Source organism: Rana temporaria, chromosome 4, assembly GCF_905171775.1.
Source record: "Rana temporaria chromosome 4, aRanTem1.1, whole genome shotgun sequence".
Classification (NCBI taxonomy): domain Eukaryota; kingdom Metazoa; phylum Chordata; class Amphibia; order Anura; family Ranidae; genus Rana; species Rana temporaria.
In genome coordinates this window covers 53,830,724-53,844,794 of record NC_053492.1, presented here as the reverse complement: position 1 = coordinate 53,844,794, position 14,071 = coordinate 53,830,724, and the positions used below count along the sequence as shown (strand labels likewise).

At 47.4% G+C, this 14,071-nt stretch overlaps 2 non-coding genes across 2 annotated transcripts; both read right to left on the bottom strand.

The window, feature by feature from the left end:
- Positions 1-5,164: 5,164 nt before the first annotated feature.
- LOC120938585 lies at positions 5,165-5,346 on the bottom strand. Its single transcript, XR_005749150.1, has one exon. It is a non-coding gene; the product is annotated as a U2 spliceosomal RNA (small nuclear RNA).
- Positions 5,347-11,770: 6,424 nt separating this feature from the next.
- LOC120938591 lies at positions 11,771-11,956 on the bottom strand. The gene has a single exon (XR_005749156.1). It is a non-coding gene; the product is annotated as a U2 spliceosomal RNA (small nuclear RNA).
- Positions 11,957-14,071: the final 2,115 nt, after the last annotated feature.

Genomic DNA, 14,071 nt, shown 5'->3' with positions numbered 1-14,071 from the left:
ACCCAATCAGGTACCGCATCAAAGCAGCCGCTTTCCCACCTGCAAGAAAAGTCCTGAGATGAACCAACCACCACTGAACCTCTAAAAACCGCCCAACATTAGGAAAGTTGTATCCACCCAGTTGGAAGCTCTTCATTACTACTTCCCTCGACACTTTCTCCATCTTAGAGCCCCAGAAGAAAACAAATAACAGCCTCGTAATTTTCTGCACCCATCTTTTGTTTGGGGGGAAAACCACTGAACAATATAATAACAGAGGGAGAATCACCGCCTTAACGACCAGGGTTTTCCCAGACAAGGATAATCTTCTAAGTTTCCACAGACATAGCTTCTTTTCGACTTTCTCGGCACATTTAGCGATGTTGACCTGACTTGTTAAACTTTTTTCGAAGTGTACCCCTAGTATTTCCACCTCCTGCACATTCCTTAGTTTACTCTTAGACGTATCACAGGTACCGCTTAAAACACATACGCTGCTTTTGCCCCAATTGACACGTAGCCCAGAGATCGCCCCAAAAATACTGAGCTGGAGCTCCGCTCTCGTCACGTCTCTAGCCGTATTACATAGAAAGTTGACATCATCCATGTAACAGAGGGCTTTAACAGGTTCATTCCCACAGCCTGGCACAAATACTCCTCTGCAACATTTATCCCGCGCAACATGCCTTAGGAGAGGCTCAATTGCGCAGATGAAGGCAACAGGAGATAGGGGGCACCCCTGCCTAACCCCCGACCTCACCTCCACTTCCCCAGACAGCTTTCCGTTGACCAGGATCTGACTACTTATCCCGTGGTACAAACATTCGACCATCTTGACGAAGTCCTCAGGCACCCCCATCTGTCTTAAAACTATAAAAAGATATTTATGATTTAACCGATCATAGGCCTTCTCTAGATCTATGCTTGCCACCGCCAAAGGCATGTTGTTACATTGGGCGTAGTATATTAGGTCCCTTAGGAGGATCAGATTATCCGAAATCCTCCGCCCGGGAACAGCGCAAACCTGCCACTCTCCGATGATACTATCCACCACCCTCTTCATCCTATCAGCCAAAATTTTCGCAAAGATCTTATAATCGCTATTAAGAAGTGTTATTGGGCGCCAATTACGTATATCTCGCTGATCACCCTTCTTTTTAAACAATAGAGTAATTATCCCCTTCCGCATTGATTTAGATACTCTTTTCTCTTCGATACAGGTCTTCACAACTCTGCATAGATCCTCCTTCAACACCGGCCAGTAGTCCTCATAAAATTCGATCGGTAAGCCATCCCCTCCAGGGGTCTTATTCCTTCTCATATTCCTGATCACGTTCTCTACTTCTTCTTCCCTCACAGGTTCCAGTAGCGTCTCCGCATCTTCCGTACTCAGGTTTCCTCTTACCACCTCACAATATTCCAGCGTCTCTTCATCTGATACATCACCACCACCACCGTCACTATAGAGATCTGTATAAAAGGATTTAATCGCCTCAACCATCCTGTCTCCGCTCACCTCTTCTTCTCCTTCCAACACCGACCGGAACATTTTCTTTGGGCCAAACGATTTTTTAAAGAAATACGCAGAGCATTGTTCGTCCTCCTCCATCTCTTGGATCTTAGCCCTAAAAACAATACTTCTCCCACGATCCTTAATCATAGCATTTCGGGCCTCGCGTACTTCTTTTAGTTCTTCTTGCACCTCCACCCCCATCCTCTTGCACTGAAACAAGAAGTGCATCCTATCCACCAACCTCCTTTCCTCCTCATGCTTCCGCTTAGCCATCTCTACGCCCAATTTCTTAAAGAAACCGCAGATCTTAGTTTTCGCCCAATCCCACCACTCCAAAATATCATCAAACCCACGTTTTTTATAGGAAAGGTGCTCAAAAAAGGTTTTAAATCTCAAAAACACCCCCTCCTCCTTCAAAAGAGAGATGTTGAGCTTCCACACACCCCTCCCGTACATCATAGTGTCATCCAAACTAAGGGAACTTGAAATTAGAGCATGGTCTGAAAAGGATACGGGATCTACCTGGTACCCAACAATTTTGAAGGCTAAGGATGCAAAGATAAAATCAATCCTGGACCTAACTGACCCCTTATCGGAAAAAAAAGTAAAAGCATCACTTTTCTGAGCAATCATAGCAGCATCCTGCAGGCGAAAGTCACTCACAAGCTCATTTAATGCTTTCGAGGTCACATCCATCCCACTTTCCAAACTCACGCCCTGCCTTTCCTCACTCCTCCTCACGCAATTGAAGTCTCCAAGCAGCAAGGTTGGGATTCTCCCCGGCAGCCACAACTTAAGCACATCAAAAAAGCTTACACGCTCCTTCTTTTCCGCTGGTGCATAGCAATTAATTAGCTTAAATTCATTTCCTGCCACCTCCACCACCACAATTTGTAACCTCCCTGGTACCACCACCTCCTGTGAAACAATATGTATATATGGGTTTTTAATAAGGATCCCCACTCCTTCGTTCCTTGACTCACACATAGGAGACCACACAGATGCCCCATGTTTCCAATCTTCACCTACGGCTCTCTCAATACCGCACTCCTGCACACAAATAATATCAGCGCACACACTTCCCAGGTAATCAAAAACTGCCGCCCTCCTCCACCCTGAACATATACTTCTGACATTCACCGAACTCACGCTAAATGCCATGAAGAAATAAATTGAAAACAAGTGCACAGCCATAACGTCTACTTATTAAAGTTGCTTCCTCTCAATCACCCCTTTACTTGCAACATTCGCATATGTCAATCTCTTCCTAGCAAAGGGAGAGCTGGCAGACTCTGATCCAGAGCCTCCATCATCAGGAAGAGCCTCCCCTTCCTCGTCCCCTCCAGCTCCTTCCTCCCGAGCCCTTTTTGTGGAGGACTGAGCCGCCTCGTCCATTGAAATGACAAGTCTTTGTCCACATTCTAACGACTCATTACTGTCCATCTCTTCATCCTCTTCTTCCTCAGCACTAGAGGATAACTGGCCTATTAAGTCCGACATCCGCCCTGGACTCGTATAGGCCTGACTCCGCTGTTCCTCCTCCACACCGACAACTACTTGTCCCGCCGAAGATCCATCCTCCATCACTTCCACTCTGGCTTCTTCCCCTACAGTAGCTTTCATGCTCCCAACGTCAGCCTTAGCACTAACCTCTGTATTCACAGAAGCGGCACCAGCCTCGTTGTTCATCGCCTCCGCTTGCACTGTAGGCGCAGCATCATCAGTCTTCCGCCCTGAGCACGTGTCAGGCTGCCCTGCATTCGCAGGCCGAGCTCTGCCACCCTGCCTCCGAGCAAGATATTCAGACCTCTGCTGCTCCCTTTCTTCTTTTGCCAGATTCCTAGCCACCATCCTATACACTTCCGAAGTAGTCTTCGCCGAAGAATACTCAGGGCACTGTCTCGCAAGATGACCAGGCTTTTTGCAAATGTCACACACTTTCTTTTGTCTGCAATCCTTAGAGAAATGGTCACCGGATCCGCAAAATCTGCATTTTACACCCTTGTCACAGTCACTACTTGTATGCCCATACACGCAGCACTTCCTGCAATATACCGGCTGTCCGGGGTAAAAAAGAAACCCCCTCTCTCCACCAACATTAAATACCGCAGGGGGTCTCCTCACTCCACCAACACACTCTGGGTCAGGCCGGAATTTTCCATAAAACCTGTACTTCCCGGTCCATATTTCAAATCTATTCAAGACCTTGTCACCGCCACGTAAATCCTCGCAATAGTTACTTAAAAACGCTCTAACCAAGTTCACGTCCGCGAACGGATTATACATATGGACCACGATAGCCTTATCTTCCTGCATAAAGAGCGGAATAACCTCCATCTTTTTAAACAAGTCATTATCTGAACTCCTCATCTTCTCGTAAATATTCCAGCACATCTCGGTAGAAACAAAAGTAGTGTCATATAAACCTTGTTGTGGGAAGTCTTGTAAGCAAACAATATCTCTTACCCGTAAGCCAAGTAACTCCGTCAAGACATCGACCACGATCGTCCTCAGATTAACCTCCGCCTTGAATTCCGGTTTCACCAAAAACCGCAACGAGTCCCGCAATCCACGGACCGCCATCTTCCTCCGTCCAACGGGAACCCCCAAGGGGGACCCTGAACTCCGCAAACACCGCCTTCAGAAGGGCGATCGCTTCCCGTTGCCCGGGGACTAATCCTAAGGCCAATAGCAGCAAGGGGGGGCCTTCCTAAGAAGAACGTTCCCCCCAAGGCCGACCGTCGGGTACCCCGGGCACCTCTTGGCTAATCACCGAATGCAGCAGAACTACACTGGATCTTAGCCAAAAGGCCGAGAAGCGATAACCCAATTATTCTCTGTTCCGAGCGAGCGGCTTTCTGGCCCCACCGGAGGGCTCGCTGAGAGTTGCCCGTTTGCCTGTACCCGGCAAGCGCCCTTCCCCCCAGTCTAGGCTGTCCGGAGGTGTGAATCTTCAGCCAGACGGGTGTCGCTGGTCTACAGGCCTGACCCCCTGTCTACTGGACAATCCACCCCTTTCTGACACCTGCCCAACACTGCTGGAGCCCAGTCATGACCCTCAGTCATCCCAAAATAAGAATTGCACACGTTCAGGTGCTTGTCGTTGCTCCTCGTTCACGTTCAACAAGGAAAATCATTTGCATGGGCCGGCCTCCTAGTTAGCATAACGTGGACTTAGTTAACATAACGTGGAAGAAAATCGAGGGCCACTAGAGGGAGTCAAAGACTAAGGGATCCTCCGGATAAAAATAAAAAACCCTTGCCACAGCAGACTTTTCTAGCTAGCTGCTGCATGCAGCAAGGCAGACAGCAATGGAGCAAATTCAGCCCCCTTTTTTGTCAGCAGAGTAGTCACTGCTTATCGAAGGCTTCATTTTGGGCCTTAGGAAAGAGAGAGCGAGGAGTAGAACACTAGCTGACTTGTCGAAAATTGGATGCCCTGACTAAATCTAGGTGTTGCTGTATAGGTAACTTGATCAAGTAGTGGCATTTGGCAAGAAAGTGACAGACAAGAAGCAATGAAGACAAAGACACAAGGGTTAAATGCCAGTTTATTATAGCACGGAACCGAGTTTAAGCAAGAAACATTGTCAGCAGCAAGCAACAAGAACACACAAAACAAACAAGTTGGATGATGTTCCAGTTAAATCTATTTTTTGACACTGCGTAAGAGAGGGGTGCACCGGTCCTGGAGGTACTGCAATACCAGGTCGATGCGTGGAGTGGACAGAGCAAGCTCTTCTTCCATCTCCCTGTTCTAAAAATCCATTTAATATATGGTCCCCAGATAGGGGACGTATCAGATATTAAACTGATAAGAACAGATTTTTTTTTAATTCTTTTATTTAAAATTTCACAAGTAAAATACAAAGTAACATTTGACAAAATATGTACAAAAAAGGTCTTAAAGTTTTGTACAATATTTAAAATACAACATAAAGACAATATTTACATAATACAAAAACAAAGACGATATTTACATAATACAAAAACAAAGACGATATTTACATAATACAAAAAGACAATATTTACATAATACAAAAAAATGTTGACAATATTTACATAACACACCCCTTTCCCTCCCAGAACCCACCCACAAAACCCTCCCGAAAATCCCTCCCACAAAAAGGTAAATAACAAAGCATACAACAACAAATAACAAAATACAGCAAAATATAGCAAAAAATCAAGATAACAAGAAAAAAAACATTTTACAAGAAATCCCCATCCACCCATCGATTAGCAACAACAAAGATCAAAAAACTACCCCTACAATACACTGTCCCTCAACCCTATCCCTACACAAACAAAATCACTCCTATACACTTTCTCCACACTGTCCCTTCACCACCACCTGCACTCACCCTGAAAGACAAAAAATAAAAGATTAATTCCATCAAAAACATCAAAAACATAATCCCGAACAAAAAAACACACATTATATACACCATTGCTTCCACATTTCAATTTTCCACAACCTCCGTGCATCACCCTCACCCAATCTCTTAAAATCAAAATATACATAATTAAAAATCCTTCCTCGGACCATGGCCACACATTCCCTCACTTTCACAATCTCTTGCCTAAAAACAAAGATATTTCGTACATCCCACAAACATTCCTTAACACAATTCACCACTATCCACAACAATCTCTCCTCATTCCACGTTAGATCACTCAAACCATACAACACCATCTCATATGTTAAAACATCCACACCAGTCAATCCCTTCACCATCTTCTCCATCCTACTCCATATTTTCCTAGCATACCGGCACTCCCAAAACACATGTATCACTCTCTCAATCCCCCCACACCCACTCCTCGGACACACCTCACTATCAACCAACCTTCTCCTCCTCTGAAACTCTCTCGTAGGCAAACACCCATGCACCCCCATCCATGCAACATCTTTCTGCCTATTATCCAAACCCTTACAACACACATTCTTCCAGACTTTCTTACATTCAGCAACTCTCAAACCACCTATTCCTTCCACTTCCTCCCTCTCTTTCAACAACTGCACAATCTTCTTACTCTCACACCATTTATCCCGCGTCACATCTCGCAACTCATACCTCCTCATACACCTATCAATCCTCACATAAAACCAAGGCGCAACAAAACATACAGGCTTCCTCAGATCAACCTCACACAACTTACATTTCCGCAACACACTCCCACCAGCATATCTCACCATACATCCTGCAATATTCTCTTTCTCACTTAATCTCACACACATACTTACATACTTCACCACCAGAAACTTCTCAATACTCACCATTCCTTTCCCACCATTCATTGCACCTTTCATCACTTTCTCTCTCTTCAACTTCTCCATCCGCGACGACCAAAAAAACGAAAAACACACTCTCACAATCTGCTTCATCATTCTATCAGGCGCTGGAAATACATAATACAAAAACAACAAAATAGGAATCACAACCGCTTTCACAACCAACACTTTCCCTTCCATCGATAAAGTCCTTAGAGACCAAAAGTCAACTTTCTTCTTCACTCTCGCCAACACATCCTGCCAACTCTCTCTCCCATACAAATCTCCATCAAATTTAACACCCAAAATCCTCAATCCTCCAACACAAAACTTCCAACCACATTGTTCAACCGTTCCCCACACCCCAAACAACTTGCACTCACTCTTTTCCATATTCACACAAAACCCACTTGCCATACAAAAAATCTCAATCAAAAGTTTCACCCTTCTTAACCCTACCATATCCTTGCAAACCACAGTAACATCATCCATATATCCAATCACCTTCAATACTCTACCCCCACTCCCAGGAACCTCCACTCCCCTCACACACTTATCTTTTGCCAACATCCTCAACAACGGCTCAATTACACAAACAAACAAAACAGGCGACAACGGGCATCCCTGTCTCACTCCTGACCCAATGCTAATGTCATTGGTCAGCCATCCATTCAACAACACCTTACTTACCATACCTCTATATAAACACTTAATCCACCCAATCAGAACCTCAGGCATCCCCATTCTCCTTAACACTTTAAACATAAACTCATGCGACACTCTATCAAACGCTTTCTCAAAATCCACAGCCAACACAGCCACCTCCTGCTTCCTCTCCTTACATAACCACAACACATCCCTCAGACTCAACAAGCTTTCTGCAATCGACCTCCCAGGCACCGCACACACTTGCTCCTCTCCCACCAATTTCTCCGCTACCGCACGCAACCTATTCGCCAACACTTTCGCCACAACCTTATAATCCACATTCAACAACGATATAGGCCTCCAATTTTTCAACTCACGCTTATCTCCTTTCTTATACAATAAAACAATCACACTTTTCATCATAGAATCAGGCATCCTCCCAACTTCCAGAACTTTCATCACCATCTCATACACACAATCACCAATCACATCCCAGAACGCACAATAAAACTCAACAGGCAAACCATCACTACCAGGCGTTTTCCCTTTCTTCATACTCCCAAGACATTCATCAACTTCCTCCTTACTCACTTTCTCCCCTAACATACTCTTATCATCCAAATCCAAACACATCTCCACCTGCTTCAACACATCCTTCTCAACTCTCGCATCCCTCTTCTTCTCCTTATACAACTCCGCATAAAACTTACAAACTTCTTCCCCCACTCTCTCCTTCCCATTCACTTCCAGCCCATTCTCATCCAACACACTTGACAAATCCACTCTCCCACCATACACCTTCTTAAAGAAAAACCGCGTGCACTTCTCATCCTTCTCTTTCACCACCATCCTCGCTTGTGACATAATCTCTCTCCCTCTTCGTTCCATAAAACCTCTCAACTTCCTTCTTGCTTCCACCAAATCACACCCCACATCCTCTCCCCATTCTCTCAGCTCCTCCAAATATTCTAACCTCTTCAGCCACCATTCATACACCTCACGCTCCTTCCTTGCAATCTCACACCCCTTCCTCACAAAAAACCTCTTAGTCTGCTCTTTCACCCACTCCCACCACTCAATCACACTTAAAAAATCATTCCTCCTCCTCTTCAGTCTTCCAAAAAACACCCCATACTCTCTTTTCACATTCTCATCTTCCAACAACTCCACATTCAACTTCCATACACCTTTACCATACGTTACCTCTGGATCCATACTTACAACACATTCGATCCTACCATGGTCCGAGAAAGGCTCCCGTGTGACAGTAAAATCTTGTGCCTGCAAATTTTTGGAAATAAAACAAAAATCAATACGTGATTGTACAGTTCCCCGATCACTAAAATATGTAAAACCACCACCTTCACCCACATCCCTCAAACCAAACAAACTTAAAACCTCACCCAACTCCTTCCCCGACTTATCAATATCCCCACCACCAGCCCCACACCTATCCCCCCTGCGTAAAAAACAGTTAAAATCCCCACACACAATAACCGGATCCCTCCCCCCCAAAAAAAACTTCATTTTCTCCCACAGGTCCAGCCTTCCTTTTTTATCCACCGGTGCATAAACACAAAACAATTTAAAACAAACACCCCCATACTCTAAAAAAACACACAAACATCTCCCCACCTCCACCTCCACCTTCCTTAAAATCCTGATCCTCCTATTTTTAAATAAAACCCCTACACCCGTATTCCTGCTTCGGCCGAGGGACCACACCGCATCCCCTAGGGTCCATTTAGCGGTGTGGGGGGCTTCCCTCAAATTGCAGTCCTGTAGGCAAATCAAATCGGCAGCGATTCCAGATATTTTTTGGAAGATCGCTGCCCGCCTACCAGCCGTCCCAATACTTCTGCAATTGAGGGAAGACACCCGTAAGGCCATAAAATATTAGAAAAGGATCATACTCCCGTCATGACTTTTTCTTTTTCTTTGTTTTTCCGGATCGGGTACGATGGCTCACCCCCAACACTGAACTTACCCCTGCGGACTCCTTCTCCTTCCCCTTCTCCACCGAACCGGGCCTGCAGTACCCCATCACCTCCTGCAGGCTGGACACCTGACCAGTGCTCACGTATGATGGCGCCTGTGAGGAGTCCGAGTCAACAACTGCTTCCGATGATCCGGGGTCCGGGGAGTCTGGAAAGGAGCCAATGTCCTGGGAGGAAGTAGGGGCCTCTGCACCCTCCATCTTCCTTTTTAAGGAAGGCTGCCCCACTTCCATCCCTTCCACCTCGGGGCCCTCCGACTCCATGCCGCTCCCCTCCGCCTCCCCCTCGGCCATGAGGTTGTCAGGGACACTCCTCTCGGGAAGAGAAGAGGTCCCTTCCTCCCCCACGGCGTCCAGAGGGGAGGGACCGGGCTCACCCTCCATAGGGGGGCAGGCAGCCTGCTCCCCTACTTCCTCGGGTAGCCCTGTGGTCTGGTCACCGGAGTTCACCGCGGCAGCCGGAGGACCACCTCTGGCCACATCTGCGTACGACAGTGCCCTTTGCTCCACAACCGCTCCTGAAGCCTCCACCGATCTTATTCCCGCCGCCACGGTTGTGGACTCAGATGGCTTTGCTGGTTTTCCAACCTTAGGGCACTGCCTAGCCAGGTGGGTACGGCTCCCACAGATGTGGCAGCTCTTACCCTCTGGACATTGGCTCGCCCCGTGACCCTGCTTGAAGCAGTTGCGGCAGGCCAACCCGGACTCGCACTGGTCTTTGGTGTGCCCGAACGCGAAGCACTGCCTGCAGAACAGTGGTTGGCCAGGGTACCACAGATACCCCCGGTTCCGCCCTATGGAGAAGGTCTGGGGGGGGTGCCGGACGCCACCGACCCCTTCCTTGTCCGCCTGGAAGGTGACCCAGAATCTACGCTGCCCATTAAAAGTACCGAAAACATTTGTCAGTTTCACGCCCGCAGAAACTGACTCGCAGTACCTATGTAAAAAGGCAGCGATCTCCCCATCCTGTACAAAAGGGTTGAACATATGCACAGTGATGGGGAGCCGCACTGTTGTCTCACTTGACAGGAACATGATCCCATCCAATAGTTCATGGCCTTCCTTCTCCCCCTTCCGAAGCAGGCATGTCTGCAGGTCTTCTTTTTTCCAGAATGTAACGTCATACAATCCAGTAGTGGGGAAACACTGCACGCAAAATATGCTTTCTCTCCGCATCCCAAAAAGCTCTTCGATCAAACGCTTCTGAACAAAGTGCAAACCAACAACATCACGCTTAGGCTCGGCCACGGCCAGCCTCAAAGTATTGGGTGCGCTAGGCGGCCCAATCATCCTCTCGCCCACCGATCCCACCCCCACCACATGGATGGTAGGGCGAGGTGATCGCAACCCGTTGTCTGGGGACTAAGCCTCGGGCCAATAGCAGCAAGGGGGGGCTCTCCGTAGAGAACGATCCCCCCAAGGCCGACCTCCGGGTACCCCAGACACCTCTTGACTAAGAATCAGGCAGTGGAGACTACACTTGATCTTAGCCAAAAGGCCGAGAAGCGATAACCCAATTATTCTCTGTTCCGAGCGAGCGGCTTTCTGGCCCCACCGGAGGGCTCGCTGAGAGTTGCCCGTTTGCCTGTACCCGGCAAGCGCCCTTCCCCCCAGTCTAGGCTGTCCGGAGGTGTGAATCTTCAGCCAGACGGGTGTCGCTGGTCTACAGGCCTGACCCCCTGTCTACTGGACAATCCACCCCTTTCTGACACCTGCCCAACACTGCTGGAGCCCAGTCATGACCCTCAGTCATCCCAAAATAAGAATTGCACACGTTCAGGTGCTTGTCGTTGCTCCTCGTTCACGTTCAACAAGGAAAATCATTTGCATGGGCCGGCCTCCTAGTTAGCATAACGTGGACTTAGTTAACATAACGTGGAAGAAAATCGAGGGCCACTAGAGGGAGTCAAAGACTAAGGGATCCTCCGGATAAAAATAAAAAACCCTTGCCACAGCAGACTTTTCTAGCTAGCTGCTGCATGCAGCAAGGCAGACAGCAATGGAGCAAATTCAGCCCCCTTTTTTGTCAGCAGAGTAGTCACTGCTTATCGAAGGCTTCATTTTGGGCCTTAGGAAAGAGAGAGCGAGGAGTAGAACACTAGCTGACTTGTCGAAAATTGGATGCCCTGACTAAATCTAGGTGTTGCTGTATAGGTAACTTGATCAAGTAGTGGCATTTGGCAAGAAAGTGACAGACAAGAAGCAATGAAGACAAAGACACAAGGGTTAAATGCCAGTTTATTATAGCACGGAACCGAGTTTAAGCAAGAAACATTGTCAGCAGCAAGCAACAAGAACACACAAAACAAACAAGTTGGATGATGTTCCAGTTAAATCTATTTTTTGACACTGCGTAAGAGAGGGGTGCACCGGTCCTGGAGGTACTGCAATACCAGGTCGATGCGTGGAGTGGACAGAGCAAGCTCTTCTTCCATCTCCCTGTTCTAAAAATCCATTTAATATATGGTCCCCAGATAGGGGACGTATCAGATATTAAACTGATAAGAACAGATTTTTTTTTTTTTAATTCTTTTATTTAAAATTTCAACAGATACAAACATAATATAAAAGCATTTTCTCAAAAGAATATTTACAACATAACAAAAAGAAACTTTACAACGTAGCAATTTCAAAAAAATATCAAATTAATATTTACAATATAGCTTTTTCCATAACTATCAAAAGAAAAACTTGTAATAAACAAAAAATTGGATAACAGATACAAAAAACCCCACAGAAAATCCCACAACCACCCTTACTTACATATGCAAAATTAAAAAAGCATTCTATCCCTCCACCCTATCCCTACAATAACACAGTTCAATCCTTTCCTATCCCTTCACGCTTGCCCTTCACCGAACCCTGAAAGAAACAAAAAAGCACATATTAGGCATACATTAGAAAAAAAACACATTCCAAAAAACAACGAAACTGAGGCAACTAACTTAGATAAAATAAAACATATCCCTTAACTCATTCCCTGACTCCCCCCCACTACCACCAGCATTACCCCCTCCCCCCCTCCCCCATAAGACATTACCACCCCTTCCTCTCCACACGAAAAAAACACAGAAACAAAAACAAAACCCAGCCCTCCCAAAAAAAAGGAAAGGCAGGGTCAAAGCAAACCAAAAATAATAATCAAAATACTACTTTCCCTTAGCCTTCCCCTTTTTTTTCTTTTTTAGGACACCCACCATCTTTGCCTCAAACTCCTTCATCCTAGAGCTCCTGCGGTACCCCATGACAGCCTGAAGGTTCTCCACCTGGCCCGCACTGGTGAAGGACTCCTCTGAACCGCCTGCCTCACTGTCCGGACCGACCGGTGAAGGCTCCGCTTCACTTGGGAACTCCCCAATGGCCTGCGAAGGGCAAACAGACTCGGAGCCAGCTGCCCTTTGCTCCCCAGAGTCCTGTTCCTGGTCCATATCCTCCTCCACACCTTCGACAGGACCACACTCACCACCTCCATCTGCCTGCTGCTCCCCCTCAGCCGCAAGGTTATCGGGCCCACCTCCATCTGAGGGGACCCTACCCGCCCCGGCCTCATCAGAGAGCAATCCAGGCTCCGGGCCTTGTGCCTCATACCCAGCAAGGTCAGCGATAGCCTGGCCCAATGCCTCCAAGGGATCATTGGACTGCTTCTTCCCCTTCACCGCCTCCGCATAGGAGATCACAGGTGCAGCACCTCCCTCCTTTGCCGGATTGCTTGGCCCTGGCATTTTCTCCGCCCTGCTGTTGCGCGACATCTGGGGACATGCCCTCGCCAGGTGGTCCTCACCCCCACACAAATGGCATTTCTTACCTTCGGGACACTCGGCTGTTTTGTGGGTGGTCTTAAAACAGTTGCGGCAGACCTGTCCTGCCTGGCAGTCCTCCTTGGTATGACCAAAAGAGAAGCAGAACCTGCAGAAAACAGGCTGCCCGGGGTACCACAGGTAGCCCCTATTGGGCCCTATGGAGAAGGCCTGTGGTGGGTGTCTTACCCCGCCAATTCCTGCCGAATCCTCTTTGAACTGAACCCAAAATTTTCTGTGCCCATTAAATGTACCAAAAATATTGGTTTGCTTTGACCCTGCCGACACAACCTCAAAATAACGTGAAAGAAAAACCCTAATCTCCTCATCCTTCACAAACGGATTATACATGTGCACCGTCAGGGGCACACGCGTCTTGACTTCGCCGCACAAAAAAGTCATACCCTCCAGGGTTGGATCTCCCGCTTTCTCCGCTTGTCTTAGCCAACATGTCTGCATATCCGCTTTCGTCAAAAAGGTTATATCATAAAACCCACTGGACGGAAAGCATTGCACGCAAAAGATACTCTCCCGTGTCATCCCAAAAAGTTCCTCAAACACGGTCTTCTGTACAAAGTACAGTCCAACATCCGCCCTTCTCCGCTCGGTAACGACCAGCCGAATCGTGTTGGGGGCATCAGGAGCTACCACCATCCTGACACCATAACACCACACCAGCCCACAAAGGAAAGGTGGGTAAGGGGATCGCCTCTCGTTGTCTGGGGACTAAGCCTCGGGCCAATAGCAGCAAGGGGGGGCCCTCCGAAAAGGGACGCTCCCCCCAAGGCCGACCTCCGGGTACCCCAGACACCTCTTGGCCAAGAATCAGGCAGTGGAGACTACACTTGATCTTAGCCAAAAGG